General features: G+C 41.3%; 2 pseudogenes; one reads left to right on the forward strand and one right to left on the reverse strand.

Annotated features, from left to right (window-relative positions):
* The first annotated feature begins 4,106 nt into the window (after positions 1–4,106).
* Positions 4,107–19,378, forward strand: LOC114681714 (annotated as a pseudogene).
* Positions 14,468–15,822, reverse strand: LOC114681704 (annotated as a pseudogene).
* Positions 19,379–23,380: the final 4,002 nt, after the last annotated feature.

A 23,380-nucleotide genomic window follows, 5' to 3' on the forward strand; every position in this document is an offset into this window, starting at 1 on the left:
TCAGTGTGGATGGATGCACACCACGGAGCACCTGTGTGTGTCAGTGTGGATGGATGCACACCATGGAGCACCTGTGTGTGTCAGTGTGGATGCACACATACCACGGAGCACCTGTGTATGTCAGTGTGGATGGATGTGTACCATGGAGCACCTGTATGTGTCAGTGTGGAAGTGTGCACACCATGGAGCACCTGTGTGTATCAGTGTGGATGGATGTGTACCATGGAGCACCTGTGGAGGTCAAGGACAACTTTGTGCAGTCAGTTCTCCCCTCTCTCTTTTATGTGGGTTCCAAGGCCTGAATCAACATTAGACTTCCATTATACTCGAATTAAAGTAAGCGCCTTTATTCCATGAGCTGTCTTGCTGGCCCTGCCGATACAAATTCTTAAAAATCCCAGCACTCCTGCCTCTGAACCTTTGGTATTATTTCTTCAGTCACAACTAGTTTCTTTAGACACCTGAACTCAATGCTCAGCAGGTTCCAGCTGAGTCCTGCCATTCGGGACTTCTCACTTTCTCCGTGTACACGGCTGTCTTCTCACAGTAGCCGTACAACATTCTAGTCTCTTCTGTCTCAGTAGATTTTCAACTTCATGTTCTAAAATCAGAGTCCACAGCACTGAGAGTTCTCTACTAGAGACAGTGTTTGGAATCTCTAAATCAGCAAGACAGAACAATCACAGGCTTTCTCCCTGCCTCCCAACTTTCATAGTTGTTTAACTTTGTGGTTTGTGGTTTATATCTGATGTTTCACATTTGTGTCCCTTTTGTCCCTTTTTCTAGGGTTTAAAAATAAGCATAGGTCTATGCATGCTGTCCTTTTGCACAAAAACAAACATCTCAGCGTATGAGAATTTTATTGCAGAGGAAGGGGAGAAAGGAACTTCTAAGTAAAACCTGACTTGCACAGAGAGCAAATTGATAGCTACCACAAGGTTATCCAGATGCAGGGATTGTGAAACGTATGAAGCAAAACAAATAGGGATACAAGTTATAGCTCTACTAATAGAGGCCCTTGCTCATTTCTCATGCTCTACAATTTCAGAAGCAGTTAGTGATGTGGGATGTTCTGTATGTCCTGTGGGAGCCCGTTCTCAGGTTCCTCGTGGCTTTATCCAGCAGGTTCGCATAGAGGATGATTAGGACCATGGGCCTGAGTGCAGGTGTCTGAGATGGTCTGCACTTGGTTGTGCTGGGGGATGGTCTGTATGGCAAATGTGTTGCTCTGATTGGTCAATAAATAAAACCTGATTGGCCATGGCTAGGCAGGAAGTATAGGCGGGACTAACAGAGAGGAGAAATAAAAGAACAGAAAGGCAGAAGGAGTCACTGCCAGCCACCCGCTGGGAAAAGCAGCATGTGAAAATGCCAGTAAGCCACAAGCCGCGTGGCAGGGTATAGATTTGTGAAAGTTGATTAATTTAATCTATAAGAACAGTTAGCAAGAAGCCTGCCACGGCCATACAGTTTGTAAACAATATAAGTCTCTGTGTTTACTTGGTTGGGTCTGAGCGGCTGTGGGACTGGAGGGTGAGAAAGATTTGTCCTGACTGTGGGCAAGGCAGGGAAACTCTAGCTACAAGTTAGAGCTACATTAATGTAGCAGTAACATGCTGTGGATATCACTCTATATAAATAAAACACTGATGGCCAGTGACCAGACAGGAAGTATAGGTGGGACAAGGAGAGAGGAGAATTGGGGAAACAGGAAGAAGGAGGGAGGAAGACACTGCAGCCACTGCCAGGACAAGCAACATGTAAAGACGCTGGTAGGCCACAAGCGACGTGGCAAGGTATAGATTTATAAAAATGGGTTAATTTAAGATATAAGAACAGTTAGCAAGAAGCCTGCCATGGCCATACAGTTTATAAGTATTATAAGCATCTGAGTGATTATTTTATACATGGATTATGGGACTGCAGGGCTTGGTGGAACCTGGAGAGAAGCCCTCCAGCAACAGTAACATATTCATAAACATTGTTTTTAACAGAATGATGTGTAGAGAAGATGAGAGCCATGGTTTACCAGAAACCACCTCATTAGAAGCTTTGAGAAAACAAAGTAATATCTTTAAACAAAGATCCCTGGTATGAATTAATCAGACTGATTTGGTGAATTTGTTTAAAGCCAGGGTTTCAAATAACCCAGGTTAGCCTCAAACTTGTCATACAATCAATGAAGGCCTTGAACACCTAATCTTTCTGCCTCTGCCTCCCAAGTGTTTGGATCACAGGTGTGTGCCAGTGTGTCTGTTTTCTGACTTGGTCTTAAAGTAAAGTTTAAATGCTCTCAAGAGCATTGAAGAAGAATTCATCTCGACACACGGGAATGTGGATGAAGTGGCAAGCTCAGCACAAACAGAAGAACAGTTCAATCCGAAAATGTGTGTGGAAGAGAACATTGACAACTAGAAGTCTACTGCAGGGCAGAGATGTACACTGTGCTGATGTGCATCGCCGAGCAAAGGGCCAGGCATCATAACTGAAATAGAATTCAGGAGTATAGGATCAAGGATAGACAAAAGAGGGTTTGGGAGATAGCTCAGGTGGTAAAGTGCTCACTGCATAAGCAGGAAAACCCAAGTTCAAATCCCCAATACTCAGGTAAAATTTTAAAAAGTCAGCTGACATAGCATGTGTCTATAACACAGCCCTAGACAGGCAGAGACAGCAGAATCCCTGGGTTGAGTTTGCTGGACAACTGGTCTACCAAGGTGGTGCATTTGGTTCAGTGGGGTGAGTTTGGTTCACAGAAACTTTCTCAAAATAAATAATTAAATAAATAGGGTTAAGAGCAATTGAGAAAGACACCTGGCATGGACCTAATAAGTATTCCTTCTGCTCATATTTTTGGTAGAGTGTGTCTCTAGAAAGCCTAGGAGGAGGATCAAAACCAACTAACAACACAGCATTAACATGTTTCCAACAGTTGCAAGAACTATTTTTCAGAAGCAGTTTGAAAAAAATCAAGAGAAAGCTAAATGGGAACATGTGCAAATATAAACTTAGAATATAAAATCCAAACCTATAACATTTTCCATCTGTTCTCTAATGAGCAGTCTCTGTACCTTAATTGAGCTTCAGGAACTTGTGCAGGTACTCATCCACTGTGAGGTTTCATCCATCTGCTTCCAGCCTAGGACCACATCCCTCAGAGTCCACACGAAGTCAAAAAAGAAGTTCACACATACACATGAGTGTATCTCCCCACACATACACACATATACAATAAATAGAATATAAGTAAAAGCATTATTGGCCAAGCAATATAAAAGAGTACATTAAATAATTAGCAGAATGTACAAAGACTATAAACAGAATACTGTTAATGAGTTAATTTTCTCACAATGAATTTAAAAAGTTTGTTGAAGTCAGAAATCAAGTATTTAGCCTTAGCTCATATAATGACAAACAAAAGCAATTTGCAGGGGCTAGATTGTTAGCTCAGTGGTTAAGAGCACTTGTTGATCTTCCAGAGGACTTGGGTTCGCTTTCCAGCACCGACATGGCAATTTGAAACAATCTGAAAGTCCAATTCCAGAGGAACTGATATCTTCTTCTGGCGTCTGCTGCCATCAGGCACCCAAGTGGTATACAGGCAAACATGCAGCCAAAACACTCATACACATAGAATTAAAATTTAAAACAAATACATTTTAATTCCACGAATGCACAAACACACGTATATATCTTACATATACATACATATATATAAATAGATGGATAGATGATAGATACATAAATAAGAATTTCACTAAAAGATAGTCTGCTTTCTGCTTAATGACTATGACTACTGTAAACTGTTCAGTGAGAAAGATCAAAGAAAAAATTGTTATTTTTTATCATAAGTTACCTGAATATTTTTGGCTATTACATTCTTTAATGCAAACAAAATATTTCCATAAAATTATTTAGTTCTTGACTACTTTTGAAGTATCCTATGACATTATGAAACCACACAAGTATTCATCTCATTTCCTTCCCTGATGCACAGCTTCTGGCATGGAGAGTCTCTTAACATTCAGAAGGCTGGAAGACTGGTGGAAGTGCTCTCTCAGCTGGAAGCAAGGAATTCTCCTTAATCCCATCTTTTCCTCTGCAGTCAAGGAACCCTAGTGAAGATGGCATCAGAAGTCCCTATGTGTCTCATTGAGAATGTGAAAGGACAGCTGAGGCCTAATCAGAAGGCCCTGAAGGTCCTGTCATCCATCACACAGCCTGTGGTGGTGGTGGCGATCTTGGGCCTCTACCGCACAGGCAAGTCCTACCTGATGAACAAGCTGGCTGGGAAGAACACAGGTGAGTGCCATCAACGCAGCTGTGGTGGGTCCCCCGAGGCTACCCACACTGTTAAATTGCAGCACGGGGTATTATAACAGAAAGTTAAAGACAAGGATGAATTCTGAAAGGTAATCATTAATCCGTAATGAAAAAAAGAGAAATCATGTTTAAGATTTATTTATCTTAAAGAGCTTTATGTGCCGGCTATAGCTAAAAATCCAAATTAATTTTGTGCACTTTGCAATAATCAGAAAAAGAAGAGCCAGATGCTGTTTCCTCAATTTATCTTAGTTCCATGTTTAAAAAGTGTAATGTTCTTTCTGCTTTGTAGAATAAACCAGTAGATAATAGAGACTATTGCTACATATACATTTCAAAGTCACAAAATATTTAGTAAGATATTCATGTGTCGACAGTGAGTAACCATTGTCCATGGAGGTGACAGAAAACCTTCCAAAGCAAATGGAATATTCCATTTTCTCTTTTTCTTTACTCTTCTTTCTTTTTAGTCCATTTATTTATTTGTTTGTTTATTTATTGTTCTTTTTTTTCTTTTTTTACAACTTCACCCATGTACACCAATTCTGACTACGATGACACATTTTTTTTACTTTGATTTACATTAATTCTTGTTTATATTTCCAGAAACACCTGCTAGAAAATTTCTACCCTTGATCCTCTGCTCTTTGCAGGTTTCTCTCTGAGTTCCATGATACAGTCTCACACCAAGGGGATCTGGATGTGGTGTATGCCTCATCCCCTGAAGCCAGACCATACCCTAGTTCTGCCTGACATGGAAGGCCTGGGGGATGTGGAGAAAGTAAGGAAGGGGGCAGTATTTTGGATTAAGCTCCTTAACTCTGATTGACCTCTGGTGTACCAAGATTTTCCTTAAATAAGAACTCCTTCCTAATCACAATATATCTTTTGTTTCTCTCTACTGGTGAGAAGTTTGATAACTAATGTGGAAGAAGATAGCCAGAAGCCATTATTCTAGGGGACTAGGAGCATCTGGGGACAGTCATCATTAAGGGAGCTAGTCCAGTTAATGCAGATGTATAAAGATGCTTTCAGTAGAATTTTTCCCATGAGTATTTCCCCACAGAGAATGCTGGTTAAGGATTGAGGTACTAAAATACTGAGACTTTATGTTCAACAAATAGTCCTGCCCCTTACAAATTCTGTGGTTTCAGCAAGGCATATGAGTTCTGTGTACCCTGTGCTATTGAGTAAAATAATTGTGATATGTCTGTATCTGACTTTCAGCACTGTGCGTTTACTAAGACTAGCAATATAGTGTAGCCAGGTGCTAAATAACTCTAGATACTCACTATTTCAAATGAGATTAATTAAGCAGTGGGGAACATATACTCATGTATCCCTTCAATATAAAGGAGGGCCCATTGGGAAGAAGTGGGTTGGTGGGTTAGGAACAAGAGAGGGTAAGGGAGACAAATATGCCCCAAACAGATTCTATTTGTGGATGAAAACTGAGTTAAATTTAAAACTTTAAATATGTAAAAATTTCTCAGAAATGTAAGTATTATTACTCTTACATGGGACAATTAAACCTTACATGAAGGGAAGCCTTTAAGAATCTATAAGAGTTTGGAATCTCCACCAATATGGACTGTTTATCAAAATTATCGACTAATGGACATAAAAGACCGATTAAGTTGACAAAGTATGAGTCAGTTCTAACCAGTGACCTTCATCAGAAACAACATATTCTTTGAGTTCTACTAACAAGCTCTATATTTTGTTTTTTCTTTTTCTAACAATCTGTAGTACTAGTTCACTCTAAAAAAATAATAATAATTTTGGAGCACTTCATCTAGAAAGAGCTTTTCTGACTTCCAGGGCAACAACCAGAATGACTGCTGGATCTTTGCCCTGGCTGTACTTCTGAGCAGCACCTTCGTGTACAACAGCATGGGAGCCATCAACCAGCAGGCCATGGACCAGCTGCAGTATCCTTTCTGTGATGGAGAACATCTCAGCCTGGAATACTGCAGAGTCAGTGTTGACAGACAGGAGGCAGAATAATCCCAGCATAAGGGGAGACTTCATATACCAACTAATGAGTCCATACTGAGTCAGAGCATGGTAAAACCATGTGTGGGGATGGATGAGACCAATGGGAGGAAGAAGACTGGGGACCCTGTTTATTCAACCACTTCTCCTTAGCTACCCAGCTATGTGACAGAGCTGACAGATCGCATCAGAACAAGGGCCTAACCTGATCAGGAAGATGAAGGGGAGGACTCAGCTGAGTTTGTGAGCTTCTTCCCTGACTTCGTGTGGGCTCTGAGGGATGTGACCCTAAGACTTGAAGCAGATGGACAAAGTCTCACAGCAGATGAGTACCTGAAGAATTCCCTGACGCTCAAGAGAGGTACACAGAATGGTGACTGTAGAACAGAGGGAAATTCCATGAATTTACACTTTATGTAGGTGTTTAGATCTGCTTTTCTCTTTTGGATTTTTAGGCTCTTTCTAAGAAGTGATTCCTGTTTAGCATCTGTCTCAATATGTCAATTTCAATTGAAATGTTCCCTAGTAATGTAGACACATTCATTCTGTTCTGTGTTTAGATTGTTTTAATCTCCCTTTTAGGTTGTTTGAGATGCACACTGCCAAAACATGGAACAAAAAGAACATTTATTAGGAAAAATCCACAAGTAACACTTCACTAGCTATATGGCTATATCTCCAGGTACCAGCAAAGAAGATAAAATTTACAACCTGCCCCGACTCTGTATTCAAAAGTTCTTCCCCAAGAAGAAATGCTTTGTCTTCTGTCCACCCACTGAGTGGAAGAAGATTCCCAAGCTTGAGAACCTGCACGATGATGAGTTGAATTCTGAATTTGTGCAGCAGGTGGCTGAGTTCTGTTCCTTCATCCTCAGCTCTTCCAAGGCTAAAGCTCTCCCAGGAGGCATTGGAGTCACTGGAACTCGTGAATGTCCTGCCCAGTCCTTCTTGATAGCTTTAGAGAGGCCACTCTTTGGAGCATGATATAATATCCACCTAACTCCAGTTTTAACAATTTTGCCAAATTACAGATGGTCTCAGGTCATACTAAATGTCTTTGTAAGTCAGATCTCTGGCTGGGAAAAGTTTATAATGATCAGGGAAGAGAGACTTTATTATCAATATTTCTGTGCTTACCTGTAGTAAGTATTGGGTATTTAAACTATCCAATTTGGCATCAAAAGACACATGTGTGTCTATTTAGCCTAAATGTCATTTAATTAAAATAGATTTAAAAATTCAGATCATGTACCCACTTTGATTGTTCAGTAAATATGTAAGACTAATGCCAATAATAATGGGAATCATAAGCATAAAATATATTCATCAATTTAAGGCCCTATTTGACAACACTGAGCTTGTTCAAACCAAGTAACATACTCTATTTGACTTGAATTGTATCGTGTGTTGCTCACACAATGACTGAATCCTACCAGAACTAATATTCAAAGTATAGATAACACACACATTAAGACTAACTGGATACATATTCAATTAAACCCAGTCTTATTTGATATAAAAGAGGGGTTTTTCCTATCGATGAGCCATAAATCACCTGAGTGGCTTGCTAAAGGGAAGTTCTGAGATAGAATAGGTCATTAGAATAGACAAGAACCTGATTCAACACCCAGAACCACAAACAGCAATTAACTAATAAGATAATTAATTAAATTAACAATTAAATACAAAACAGACCTGGGGTGCACTTCAATTGGTGATCACTTGCCCTGCATGCATGTAAGAACTAGGCTTTGGTCACCAACAAAACAATCAACACAGAGATATTTTGTTATTTTTTCACCCTTCAGAATTTAAACAGAAGGCCATGAGTGTTCTGCAAGTTCAGTGAATGTTTGAGACTCAAATGTAGAGTCACTCTTCTGCCCAGAGCTGGATTTATAGATGTTGGACTCCTGTGGTATCCCAGTGACCATAGTGAAGTGGGTCTTGATAGAGTGCTTCAGTGGTAAAACAGGATTCCTGTGAAATTACCAGTGGCCTTGCACATAAAGGAATGTTGGTAGTTGCAACCTGTTTCCCAAGACAGCCCATCTCACCCTGGGCAAAGGAAAGACTGAAGTAGAGAAAAGTATATTATGGCTGCAACAGTTTGCTCACTCCCTAGCCCCTCACTGCACCTCTTTAAAAGGTCCTCACTACATCCCTGTAAATGGTCACAGGAAGCTTTTTTCCCTGAAGACTCCTCAGTTTCCCTTGATGAGAGAGAGGGTATGTGTATGCTACTAAAAAACAGTTCTGTCTATTGAAGGTCAAATTATGGTCTCTGTGTGCTCCTTGTCACTTTATTCTGGGTCATGAATCTAACAAGCTCATGCTGCACTAACCTTTGTCTCAATGTCTTGAAATTAAAGACATTTTTGGCATACACTCTGCTTGGAAAAGGGCTTCACAAATTAAAGCATTTAGTGTATATATTAGGTCACTTCATTTAGTTTCAGTGGCAAAGTGTACTTCCAAATGACATCTGAACATAATGCTTGAATCATTAATTTACTTTCTGTAGTTGGAGATTTCTCCAGTCTGGCTGGGCCCACAGCCACTCAGACCCAAGTAAACAAACATAGACATATTACTTATAAACTGCATGGCCATGGCAGGCTTCTTGCTATCTAGTTCTTATATTTTAAATTAATCCATTTCTATTAATCTATAAGTTGCCCTGTGGCTTGTGGCTTACTGGTACTTTACATATCTTACTTCTCATGGTGGCAGCAGCGTCTCCTGACTCAGCCTTCCTGTTCCCAGCGTTCTCCTCTCTACTTGTCCTGCCTGTACTATATTTCCTGCCTGGCTACTGGCCAATCAGCATTTTATTTATCAACCAATCAGAGCAGCACATTTACAGCATACAGAGCAATCAATATCCACAGCAACTTTCATAATGTAATTAATTAAAGAACAATAAAAGACAAAATGAACAAGAAAAATGCTATGATATTACATAAAAGGGGACTCATAGGAACAGGGTGTATGTGGGGACAAAGGGGAAGATAAAGAGATAGAAAGAAAAAGGTTATTTTCAGTATAATGTACCCATTAAGAATGCAGACTATGAAACATAAAGATAAATGTGACTTCTACCTGTTGTGTCTCATCAGAACTGGGGATTCTAGTGCTGACCTACTTGGATGCCATCAACAGTGGGACTCTGCCTTGTTTGGAGAATGCAGTGATGACCCTGGCCCAGCATAAGAACTCAACTGCTGTGCAGAAGGCAATTGACTGCTACAATGAGCAGATGGCCCAGCAACTGAGGCTCCCAACAGACACGCTCCAAGACCTGCTGAAAGTACATGCAGCCTCTAAGAAGGAAGCTATCAATGTCTTCTGAGCATTTCAGAGGATGACGTGTGAGTTCCAGAGGAAGCTTGCGGTAATATGCCTTAGCATTTATCTTTATTGATGCCGGCCCTTCTTCATGTGGCTCTGACCTTGCATTTTAAAGTTTCTGTTATTTAATTAATTTTTTCCAGCCCAATCACAGTTTCCTCTCCCTCCCTCCTCTCATCCCAGTTCCTCCCTCCAACCTCCCCCCCCCACATCCACTCCTTCTCCTTTCTCTTCAGAAAAGGTATGTCAGGTATGTCAGTAGCCATGGTATATCAAGTTGAAGTGAGACTAGGTACCTCCTCCCCTGTTGAGGCTGGACAAGGCAAACCAGTAGGAGGAAAGGCTTCTAAAGCAGGTAACAGAGTTGGAGACAGCCCCTGCTCCCACTGTTAGGAGTCCCACAAGAAGACCAAGCTACACAGAGGGCCTAGGTCAGTCCCATGCAAGCTCTCTGGTGGGTGGTTTAGTATCTGTGAACCCAGGTTAGTTGATTCTGTGGTTTTCTTGTGGTATCCTTGGCCCCTCTGGCTCTCACAATCCTTCCTACTCCTCTTCCACAGGATTCTCCAAGGTTCACCTAATGTTTGGCTGTGGGTCTCTGTGTCTGTTTCCATCAGTTGCTGGATAAAGACTCTGCTGACAATTGGGCTATTCATCAATCTACGAGTATAGCAGAATATTATTAGGAATCATTTCACTTACTATTTTTTTTTTTTTGCCAGTCATGATTGGTTCTATCCTAGGTTTCTGGGCTGTCCAGCCTCTGGGCCCTGACCTTCTAGGCAGTGTCAGGGGTGGGATTCCTCTCAAACCGGGCCATTCACTGGTTGGCCTTCCCTATAATTTCTGTGCCACTTTTACCCCAACATATCTTGTAGGCAGGGCAAATTGTAGGTTATAGGTTATGTGGCTGGGTTGGTGTCCCAATTCCTCTACTGGAAGTCTTGCCTGGTTATAGGAGATGGCTGGTTCAGGCTCCATATCCCCCATTGCTAGGAGTCTTGGTTAGAGTCACCTTCCTAGACTGCATTTTGATCTTATGCTGTGTCCTTCTTATTGTGGAAGGAGCTAGGGGTCTTACAACCAACCAAGTTCCAAGGTGAAGAGGTTGAGGAGCTAAAATATAGCACTTGATTTTCATCAGCAGCTTGAAACAATGAGCATCTCTTGGGTCATGCTGTTGAGATGCAGCACAAGCTATGCAGGATTCTGCTCAGTGTACACCAAGCCAAAGCAAGAGGTCAAATGGGCTTTCACCTAGAGTCTTTAAGAACTCATTCAATATTCAAAATACAAAGGATGTATTCTGTCTTTCCTTGTTTCTCATCTCTCTGGTTTTCCTTGTCTACAATCAATTATAGATAACTGATTTTCAAGGACCAGTGTAATTAAACAAGCTCCATGTTTTCAGATCAGCTGGAGTTTATAAGACAATGAGTGTCTATCATTTATGGCAATGTTTCTTGGCCTGTGAGTTGCTAACCCTTTGGGGGTTGAATGGCCCTTTCCCAGGAGTCGCATATCAGTTATCCTGCATTTCAGATATTTACACTACTATTCATAACAGTGGCAAAATTACAGTAATGAAGTAGCAACAAAAAAAATTATGGTTGGAGCTCACCAAAGCATGTGGAACTGTATTAAAGGGTTCCAGCATTAGGAAAGTTGAGACACACTGCTTATGGATGTTATGGTACAAAGACACCAAGGAAAAGTACTCTAGGGCTTCCTCTTAATTATAATGATCAGAGATGCTATTCCTGAAAGTTTGTCTTTCAATCTTCCTTTGACCATCTTACAAGTGACAAAAATATTAATTTATCCTGAAGAAAACAGTCCAATTGTAGTTTACAAGTATCCACTTTAAAATCTTTTTTTAAATTTTATAATTAATTTAATTTTACATATCAGCCACAGATTCCCCTGTCCTCCCTCATCCCCCCTCCCCCACCCTCTCCTCAATCCACTCCCCATTCCCACCTCCTCCAAGGCAAGGAATCCCTTGAGGATTCAGCTCAGCCTGGTAGATTCAGTTGAGGCAGGTCCAGTTCCCTCCTCCTTTCACCTAGGCTGAGCAAAGTGTCCCAGCATAGGCCCTAGGTTCCAAAAAGCCGGCTCATGCACTAAGGACAGATCCCAGTCCTACTGCCTGGAGGCCTCCTAAACAGTTCAAGCTAATGGACTGTCTCACTTATCTAGAGGGCTGGATCCAGTTCCATGGGGGCTCCTCAGCTATTGGTTCACAGTTCATGTGTTTCCACTAAATCCTTTAACTTCACACCCTTCATTCTCCTTGAAGAATTCCATGAAGTACTCACTATGTTCATAATGAACCCACTCTGAACTGACAGGTGAATTTTCTGTGCAGATATTTTCACCCACACCAAGCACGTTCTCCAAGGAGGCTGTGTTCTCTCCTGGTTGAATCTTGTGTTCTTCACTGATGTGTGGAAACCTGTTTTTTTCCGAATAACACAGATTCCATGCCCACTCATCTCATTTTCATAGCTTTTGAGCTTGAGGCCAAGGAAATTAGGAAGGTTTCTAGAAGTCACTCAGAGTTGACCAAACCATGGCTAAAGCAAGTCTCACAATCCTCCTCCTGTCCCAGTCCACTGTGGGGCCATCACATTGCTTCACCCAGGAATATCACAATGGCACCTTCCTTCTAATAGCTTCTTTGTTTTGTCTTCCCAACTCATCTGGCAGGCCACCACAGAGGAAAGGAAGGAAGATTTAATGCTACAGAATGAAGCAGCATCTGTCAGTTACTGCCAGGCTGAGATGGAGAAGTTGGCAGAGCCCCTGAGGGAAAGCATCTCACGTGGAGCTTTCTTTATTCCTGGTGGGCACAGCCTCTACTTAGAAGCCAGGAACAAGGTTGAGCAAGGCTACAAGCAAGTACCCAGGAAGAGAGTGAAGGTGAGGCATGAGGGCAGGTATGGTCAGACAGCTAGAGCACAGCTAGAGTGGTAAGTGCTGCTTCTAGTTCTGAGAACCTTCTCTGGAGAAAAATCAGAGTCTCTTGTATCTTGGCCATTCCAGTCTTTACATACACAAAATTCTGCATTATACTAAATAACTAATAAATATTCATTTCCTCAGAAGAGATTTAGAATATAAATTCAAATGAAAGAGAACATTATTTTATGAAGTGATTTTTATTCATTTTTTGAAATTTTAATTACTTTTTTATTGAAAACTATATTGAATGCTAAATTTCCATCTTTTCAGTAAACAAATACAGAAATGGTAACTTACTCTAAAACAAACATACTTCTGATAGCCATTATTTTCCTGTTTGGTACAGCTTATTGTTTTCCTTTGTCACAAAAATGGAAATGTAGCTATAGAAAGGCTCAGAGTAAGCCATCTGGGAAAACAAAAAGGCATTGATTTAAAAAAGACTGTGGATATATCAAAGTAACTAGTTCATATAATTCTAATAGAATTTGTTAAAATAATTCACATCTAATAGCACATCTGAAGTGTTGTATAAAATACCATGTGGAGAAAAGAATTTATCAATGTCTAAAAGAGTAGACGTGTACATCGTTAGTCTGACAAGTTACAATAAAAGGCATTTCCTGAGACATAAGGAGTGGCAACATTATTCTTCTAGAACCCTTCTAGTTCAAAACTTTCAACTCAATAACATAGCTGAGGATCTGGTACTGAGAAAATATATTTGAGTACAAATCATTTGTGAACCTTAATACTTTTTTCTCTTTATTCACTCCCTTTTTAAATTGGTTTTTGTTTGTTTTTTGTTTTTTTCCATCATCAGAGGGTTTTACTGAACTTACAACCAACTTGCCTGCTCAGAGGTAAGACACTTCTGTACGGGAGCTTTTATTTCTTCAATCTCATGGTTGTAAATGTCTAGACAGGCAATGTCCTCCCTGTCTGGTCATAATTTAATCATCCTATCAGCAAAAAGAGGTAACCACTCCTGTAGACTAAAAAGACTAGTCCCAGTGGGGATTCCCTATCAATTTTTAAAATTTTGATATTTGGAGCTCTTGATATAACAGTCTAGAGCAGGTTACTTGGAAGCTTCTGTGCCCAAGGGACTGATAAATGGAAAGCCTTTTTTTTTTTTCTTTTTTCTTTTTCTTTTTTTTTTTACAGTGGCTGCCCCTTAAGCAAAGGCTATCCTAAATAGCAAATGCAACTCCCCTGCTATCAGTAGCAGTTAGGTGGTCAGGGCCACAGGCTCAGGGGATTCTGTTCCCTCAGGCACAGACTCCTTGAAAACTACTAAGGGAAACTTTATCTAAATCTAAAGAACTCCTGATACAATGGCTTAGTTGGAATTCTGCACACTCAGAGAGGTTGAATAGCTAGTAGCTAACCTTCTCCCTTTGCTGGTGTCTTCAAAAAACCCCTCGTCCTTCTCTCAGCCCCCACTTAAAAAACCCTTGATACACATGGTTTCTTCCTACCACTTCCTGTCAGCTACTTGCTGACTCAGCTTCCTGCACACAGGTTAATTTTATTTAATCAAGCACATCTTTGAATTGTTAACAAAAGCAGTAGGAAAAATGCAACACACTTTAAAATAATATTCCCCAACAGAAAGCTCTGTTTTTTCTTTGTGATTTAATACATAGATGAAAAACTTATACATAATAAGAGAAGTTGATCATTAATAAATTACATCCCAGTGTTTCCATGCTTCTGGAAGTAGATACTATCTTTAGTTTTCTAGTTCTTGTAGTTTTAACAGCACAGTATCAGCAATAGCCAGGATCAGTTTAAAATACTGTCAAATTCTTTTTGTTAGTTCATCCATTTTCTACTGTCTCTTTGTCTCAAGTTTATCTGAATAGTTATCTTCTAGCTTTCTCTTATTGCTCTTTGGGTGCTTTGTGGGCTGGTTGGGAGAAGGAGCTTGGGAAGTGTGTGACACTGTAGGGGGGCTTGTGAGTTACTGAGATGCCTCCTGGGATGATCCTTTCACAGCTACAGGAAGCCCTCCTGGAGCCACACCTGCTATGTCTGGTGGATATCTCTTATAGCACCCTTGAACTTTGGATGAGTTGCTTGCTAATTAATGACTGACCAAGGAGCTGAAAGTAATGAAGAATTATTTGATGACAGTTGTGTAAGCTTTCTGGGATGCAACCTGCAATTGCTCAGGGGATCTCAGTGGCAGGTGCCTCCCTAATCTCTAGTGATGCTTGTTCAGTGTATGGGACCTTGTGTGGTGTGCACATAGGACTTGGTGCATCTTTTGATGGACCCTGAGGGAAGCTAAAGGGCTCAGACTTATGCACATCGAGGGCTGCTTCTCATATCCTTTCCTCTTTGAAAGCCTGGGTGTTCTCATCCACTAAGTCACCTCAGGCTGCATTCAAGAGGAGAGCTCTTTGCCTCATCTGCTTGATAGTGAAGTTATTGATGAGGTAGTGGTTATGCTGGCTCAGGTTGAAGTGCAAGAATATTCATTTGCTCTGGTAGGTCAAGTCATGCAGGGTGTAGACACTTTGCATGCCCAGAGATTGCTCTAATCCACATTGTAAGTAGACGTCAGCAAATGTGATGCTGAATCCCCAAACCTTGGCTGGAGCACCAACCACCTGCCGTGTACAACCAAAACCAATGAGGCCCAGTGTCTCCCCAGGAGTCTAAACCACTTCTGAGGTGACCTGATGAATCTATTCCATGCTCTGTAGTCATGTGCTTTCTCACAGGACCTGGTACAGCTTTGTGTTGTGCCAATAGAGCTTGAGGATGTGGCAGACTGTAAAACTGGTTGTCTCCTCCACTGTGATAGACAGATGATACACATGGAGATCCCAAGTTCACCAGCAGCCTTGGGGTCCACGTTGTCGTAGCTGATGCTAATTCTCATTATCACTTTCAAAGCCTTCAACTTCTCCAGGTCTTCCCTGGTGAGGGTGGTAGTGTGGAACATTATAGCACCCATGGTCTCATTCAACACTTTCTAATGGATTCCTTGAGTGGACTGTGAATTGTAGAAGGCCACAGTGGCCAGGTCCTTCAGGATGGACAGTTCCACAGTGCCATGTTTGCTGGTCCAGCATTGCCACGAGGGAGCTTCAGTCCAGGGGGTCATTCATGATCTGGTGGCAGATACCTTCTGTCCAATCGCTGTTGCTTGAATTTGTGCTCATTCATGGGGGCCATTCTTTATCTAAATTTGCAACTTTCTGATTTAAAAGAAAAAGCAGTGTACTAAGAACTTAAGAGAGCTTGCAAGAGTCTGCATGCATTGCGCCACTATGAACCCAATGTAAATGATTCCACAAACTCTACAGCTCATGCAATAGGTAGCCCATCTTTTTTTTGTAAGGGAGTGCAGCTTCATCAGTTCACAACCACTTACTGTGAGGAAACCCTCATCCTTGGTAGCCCACATCCAGTAAGAAAGGAGCCCACTTAGGAGCAGCAGCAGTAACTGCAGCTCCCACCCCTGATACCACACCTTGCAGTAGCTGCAGTGGTGGCAATTGTGCAGCCTACCTCAGGGCAGCATGACTCCCAGCTCAGTCTCTCAACAATGTGACAATTTTGTTCAGAGTATAGATGCTATTACAGAAAGAACTTTCATTCTTAGGAAACATTATTTTAGCTGACATGGACAAATAGAATGTATTTGCTAAGGAGGGACTAGTTATCATACTTAAATGACCTGAATCGATCTAGAGGAAGTAGTGGAGATGATGATGATGGTGATGACAGTGATGATAATAATGATGATGATGGTGATGCTACTAATATATTGAGTACTCCTTTTCTAAATTGAGTTAGTGTTATTTTTATCATTGGAATATTGCTTTAAAACTAAGGACAGAATGAAGTATTCTTAAGAGTATCTTCATTGTACAGTTGAGGGATGTGATGAACTGTAGGAGGACCAGCTCCAACCTCTCGTAGGGTTCTTGGAGGGAGGAGAGAGGAATGAGGAAGTATTTAGACAGAAATATAGATAGAAACACAGGATAGATTTTGGAGGGCCCTGGGTCAATACCCAGCAGCCTCAACTTTATTCATAATGGGCCTTTTCTACACTAACCAGGGAAGAGGCAAAAGATCTCTCCCTTTCAAGATCAAAGCAAAACATACTGCCAAGTGTAGACCCTTCAAAACACCTGGTAACCACACCCCTGGCCAAATCATCTTATATGAGGCCCTGCTGTGTAGACAAAATTCTAAACAGCCTTATTAAATAAGAAACACAGAGCCAAATGCTGAGTTAAAAGCCCAAGATATCAGAGAACTAGCGAATAGCCTTTAGCTTATCACTCACTACCATCCTTCCCCTGAGAGAGAGACCTTCTTCCTGTGTCCTGCCTTTTTATTGTCTTTCTGTTCTGCCTTCTCATTGGCTCTAAACCCAACCACATGACTTCCTCATCACCTCCAGGTCTCTATGGTTGGTACTGGGTCACCACAAGGCTGTGTCCTTGACCACACAGAGACTCTGCCTGCCATGTGATTGGATTAAGGGCGTATGCCACCACTGCTGGACTTCTGCTAAATGTCTTGCTTTTAGGTCTGATCCCCAGGCAACTTTACTTATTTATTAACAAATAAAATCACATATCAGCACAAATAAAATATCACCATACTGCTGGGTAAAGTAAGCTCAGATTCTCTGACCTTGAGTAAAGCCTTAACAGGGAGTCTCTGTGGGCTCCACAATGAACAGAGAAGGTCACACAAATTTGAAAAAGAAGCTGAACAATTTCATTCAGAGTGAAGCATTAAAAAGATAAGAGAGGAGTACATTGCTCAGATTGACAGAGACCATAAAAGTGAGGATATTCAAATGACTCAAGTTCCACCCTTGGTCATTGTGGTGGTTTGAAAGAAAATGCCCCCAAAAGGAATAGCACTGTTAGGAGGTGTGGCCTTGTTGGAGGAAGTGTCACTATGGAGGCCGACTTTGAGGTATCATAAATGCTCAAGCCATGCTCCATGAAACAGACCACTTCCTGTTGTCTGTGAGTTGTTATGTCTGCCTGTATGCTGCCTTGCTTCCTGTCATGACAATAACGGACTAAAACTCTGAACTCTAATTGAGCCACCACAATTAAATATTTTCCTTTATAAGAGTTGCTGTGGTCATGGTGTTTCTTCACAGCAAAGGAACCCTGAGACAGTCACTTTGAATGGATCTAAAAGAAGGCACAGGCAGATAGTATGGTAATAGTTTGAGTTGTTCTCTACTTTGAAGGATAAATTAGGACATACATTCAATTTTGTTAATGCACATGCACTTTCTCACACATAGTGTGTCTGATTTTAATCAGATGAATGCTCAGCTGTACATAGGCATGAGATGCTAAGTATGGGTATTCTTCATAAAACTTTACTGAGGGGGTTTGCCAGCTTTAATCCAGCACTCGGGAGCAGAGCCAGGTGGATTCTGTGAGTTCGAGCAGCTGGCTACAGTGAGCTCTAGGAAAGGTGCAAAGCTACACAGAGAAACCCTGTCTCGAAAAACCAAAAAAAAAAAAAAAACTTTACTGAAAGGAGAGAGTTTGCCTGATAGCACTGAGCGTGCACTGAAAGCAGCTTGAGATTTGGTCTATTCTATTGGATGCACTGGCAATATACTCGAAAACAACCTGTCATGACTTGATTGATTTAGGGGTGGAGATACTTAGACTATTGTTCAGAGAGGAGTGTATGTGTAGCCAGTGCAAGGATGCGGAGGGAAGGACTGAGGTGTTATATGTGTTGTTTTAGAGGGATATGTGTGCATAGTGCACTCGGGTAAAGGGATCAGACTGGCAAGTGCATCATTACAAGTCAGGGAGGGATGTATACCCTAAACCGAATAAGGCCCCAGACTCCTAACCTATTCCCTAAGCCTGCCTGCCTCATATGTGTTTGTGGAACTGCACTGAATTCTGGTTGGGGCTGTTACCCAGAGTTACTAGTGTGTGACATTCCTGAGAAATGAGGCTGGAGAGATATCAGGAGGCTGTTACAGAAGGCTGTTTAATCTCAGCAAAGAAATCATAGACTTTGTTACAACCACACAATTCAAGCACTCACGTGAGAACTAAAGCAGGATTCAAATGTTGCAGTAAGGTTAGTAATTTCATTGAATGATAACTCTTTCATCAGAAGAATGCATCTTTCTACTTGTCTTCTCTCTTTTGGTACCCAGGCAAATGAGGTGTTCCAGAACTTTCTGAAGTCACTGATCACTACTGAAGACTCCATCTTGCAGTCAGATAAAGCCCTCACTGATGGTCAGAAAGCCATGGCAGGTACAGAGGAGGGCTCAGCTCTCAGAGAATTCCTATAAATCCCCCAAACAAGGAGATCTCTCCTGTATCCTCTTCCCAGTCTCAAAACCACAATTGGGACTGGTGTCACCTGGCAAGCCTGCCAGGACATTTCCATCACTTATGGAATCAGTGGCTACTGATGGGAAGACACAGAGAGTTTCTATAGGGAAATCAGCTTGGTCTCTGAAGTCAGGAGGGTAGCTCTCACTTCTGAATGTCCTTTCTTCCCTCTCTAAAACCCTCGTGGACAGCTGAGCAGGCCAAGAAGGAGGCAGCTAAGAAGGAACTGGAACTAACAAGGCAGCAACAGAAAGGAACAAGAGCAGATGATGGAGGCTGAAAGGAGAACCTTTTCAGAAAACAGGGCCCAGCTGCAGAAGAAGATGGAGAGGGAAAGGGAGAACCTTTTGAGAGAGCGAGACAGGGAACTGGATCACAAGCTGAAGGTGAGGACATATAGGCTGAAAGTACCTGCTAGACCCTGGATACCCAGGAAGGAAAAGTGTGACATTGTCAGGAAATCATGTTCCCAGAGAGAACCCCCAAAGGCAAACCTCAGATCCACCTATATCCCTGGTGAAGCCCTTAATTCTAAAGACTCATCACCTTCTGTGGTGTTAGTAATCTAAAGAGTGTTGGAGTGAAAAAATATATCCACAGGGGCTGCTCTTGTATGTTATTTTACTCCAACTGAAAATACCTTAACATATCTCTCCTAAGAATTCTTAGCACAACTGTCCGAGATATCAGTTTGAAATGATCAGATTAGTCAGGATATGAACCTGAAGATCTGAATCCTGCAGTGTCCTTTTCCAGATCCGGCTGGTGCATTCTACACCATTAGAGTAAAGTGCAGTCTTTCTCAACCCAGAGCATGACAGCTCAGCTCTCAGGACAGCAGGTAGTTCCCACCATTTGTTACACAGATGGGGTCTGCTCAGCTCGCTGAAACTGAAACTGAATGAGAGTCAAAGCTGCAGCCCTGCCAAGTGGCATTGTGCTTTACTCCATAGTTCTCAGGGCTGTCCTGGCCCCAAGTCCCCTTCATACCAGGGAGAGAATTGCAAACAGATATTTGCCATAGCTACTCTCATTCTTTAGGTCAAAAGTGCGAGATTTTGGACAAACTTGTCAAATACTGTTTTTTATAAATGGAGGAAACATGTACATATGTGCTCAGCTGTTGATGTTGTTAATTATGAAATGCTAGTATGTACATTCTTAAAAGTTTACTCTTTTTTTGGTAGGAACTAGGAAACCTACTTTATGTGAAGCAATATGATGACTTAAGAAGGGAAAGAAATCCAACTAAAGAATTTCTTGCCTGCATTGGGCAGATGGTCTTTCTCAAGTGCGTTGAGAAATGTCTGTCTTCAGGGTTTAAACTAATAGTGAACAAATCCAGCTCACACAAGAAAAGGTCAAAGAAGCATTATTGACATGGCTTACTTTTCTAATGTGCATGTAAATTGATTCATTCAAGGGCAGTGTCAAATTAAGAGTTATCAAGAATGTCAGAGACTGATAGCTAAGGAAGTCTAAGTATAATCTTCACAAAAAGTTAACTATATAGTGACATGTTAGTAAGCCTTAATAATGATGATTATTTTACAATGCATATGTATGTCAGTTATGTACCTGTAAACCTTATATGTGTACAATAAAAACAAATGACAAGTATACTGTGAAGTCATCTTGTGAAATCTGCGACCTGACAGCAAAGCCTGAACTTACCAGCAATCATCCAGTGTCATTTCTGAACAGTGGATGCCTCCTCATTTGCAGAAATACTCACCAGGGAAATGTTGAAAAGCAACTTGGCTTGTTCACACCCACATGGACATTTCAGAGAGGTAGAGGTAGATTTGCTTCAGTTGAAATTTTTCCATGGAATAGTTCAGAAGAGCATCATGACAAAAGTATCCATATACAAACTGGAGCAAGTACGTGTGTGTGTGTGTGTGTGTGTGTGTGTGTGTGTGTGTGTGTGTGTGTGTGTGAGAGAGAGAGAGAGAGAGAGAGAGAGAGAGAGAGAGAGAGAAGAGAGAGACAGAGAGACAGAGACAGAGAGAGATAGACAGAGAGACAGAGAGAGGAGAATTCATTTGTCCTTTGTATTATTTTCCCTGTGTAACCTCAATGAGTGGCATGATGATTGCCCACATGATTGGGGATAGACCTCTTTTTCAGTCTGCTCTTCTATCTATCTGTCTATCTATCTATCAATCTATCTGTCCGTCCGTCCGTCCATCCATCATCCATCTATCTATCTATCTATCTATCTATCTATCTATCTGCCTATCTTCCTTGTGTTGGTAAATTTTGTTAATTTTACAAAATTGTAGACATGTTTTGAAAATGGAATCACTGTTGTGAAAATGACTCACTAAGATTAGCCTGTGGGGTATTGTATTGACTGATGAATGATGTAGATGGACCCAGCCCATTGTGAGTGATGCAACCCCTGGGCAGATGGCCCTGAATGGTATAAGAAAGCAAACTGAGCAAGCCAGGATAAAGTTAGATTGTAAGCAGCATTTCTCCATAGCCTCTGCATAAGTTCCTGCCTCCAGGTTCTTGCCTTGAGTTCTTGACCTCACTTCCCTCAGTAATCGAGTGTGGCTTAAGAGTTATAATATGATATAAACCATTTCCTTCCACATACTTTTTGTCCTGGTGTTTATCGTAACAATAAAAACCCTACTCAGACACCTTTTCTCTGCTCTGGGGCTTCCATTATGCCTCATAGATCCTTTTGAGGGGAGTTTTGACCCTCAAATTTACATTCTCAGCTCTTCACACATGTTTCAATCACTCCATGGGCTTTCTTCATTTCCTGGATTTAAAATGGCATGTCTTCTCTACTTCTTCCATGGTTCATTTTGAGGCCTTGCCATTCATTAGATGTGAGCAGTACTGTGCTCTCTCACTCACCTCCTGACATTCTATCCTACATTTTCCTTGTCTCACTCAGTCCTTACTTTTCCCTTACTAGTAAACACACTTCCCTCTCAATTGCAGTATCCAGTGTCCCGGGAATCAGCACCTTTCAAAAGCCCATAGGTGTCCAGTCCTCATCTTATTTAGTCTATGGTTTAGATTTAGTACAGCGTTAGTATAGTGTATCGTGGAACATTCTTCTCAACATGGAGTAAGTGTAGTCTATGTTAGTTCTCCTTGGATACTCCTTAGGAAATAAGCAATGGAATTTCATTTTTAGAAGAAAGTTCTTGTTTTGCTTCAACAAGAAAGGAGCAGATTTTTCAGAATTGAGCCCACTAACATAAGTAATTATTTACTTTCAGTTTCTGGATGCATGTGAGCAACAAATGAAAGACATTCCATTTCCAATAACCTTTAATTGACCCACAGGGATTCCCAGCCCTTATTGTTTAAAGATTTTTTTGCTTATTTATAGTGGCAGATATATTTTAAAAAATACACAAACCCCATCCTCTCATCAGCCTGCATTAGTATTAGTGTACTTATTTAATGTGGTAGCCTGAGACAATTATGCTTTCTTCAGCTTGGCCCAGAAAAGCCAAAAAGTTGGAAACCAAAAAGGTTCTTTTTTCTTGGCTGGAAAACCTTTGTACAAGTACATTTTAAAACACAATGCCTGGAAGTAGCGGGGACCAACCTTCTTGAGACCTGTAACACCCTCCTTTTTCTGTTATTTCCTCAAGCCCTGTGCAAGTCAGCTAGCTCACATAGGTCTTTATAGACACAGGGCAGTTATTTTTGGGGACAGGCATGGATCTGACTAATGCCATGTGTCTTAGTAGAAATTAATGTTTGGTCTTCTAACATTCTCGGGGCAAAGCCATAAATCATCACCTATATCTTTCCCTTCTCCAGCTACCAGCAACAATCACCTGTTTCCTGACTTGACACATTCTGCATACGTCTTACCTATGAAATTACAAAATGTACAATCTCCTCCTTTAAGATCCTGCTCCAGGACCCTACCTCCTAACCCTGTAGCTCTGAATACCACATCTCCTTAAAACAGACAAGGCCTAAAGTATACAATGCCTTCCTAATAAAAGTATTCTCAAACCCACTCACTAACCCTGGAAGACTTCTGTGTTGCTCATGCTAATGGTTCTCACACCTGGGCTAGGTCCTAGGGATTATTTCCACATTCCTTCCTACACACCTGCAGGTGCCCAATCTTTATGCTTTCTCAGATTCACCCCTCTACTTCTCACTTAACTGTCTTAGACCTTAAGGATGATTTCTTTACAATTCTTTTACACCCAGATTGACTGGACATCCTTGCTTTCACCTCGAAAGATCCTGACACTGGAACAGAGTCTCAGCTCACTCGGATCTGGCCTTCAGATCATGTATCTAGGCTTTCTGTTATCAGTTAACTCCTGAAAACTCACCCTCAATCATAGACAGTTCCTGCAGTCCCTCACACCACCACTACCATC

This window comes from Peromyscus leucopus, chromosome 6 (assembly GCF_004664715.2).
Source record: "Peromyscus leucopus breed LL Stock chromosome 6, UCI_PerLeu_2.1, whole genome shotgun sequence".
NCBI lineage: Eukaryota > Metazoa > Chordata > Mammalia > Rodentia > Cricetidae > Peromyscus > Peromyscus leucopus.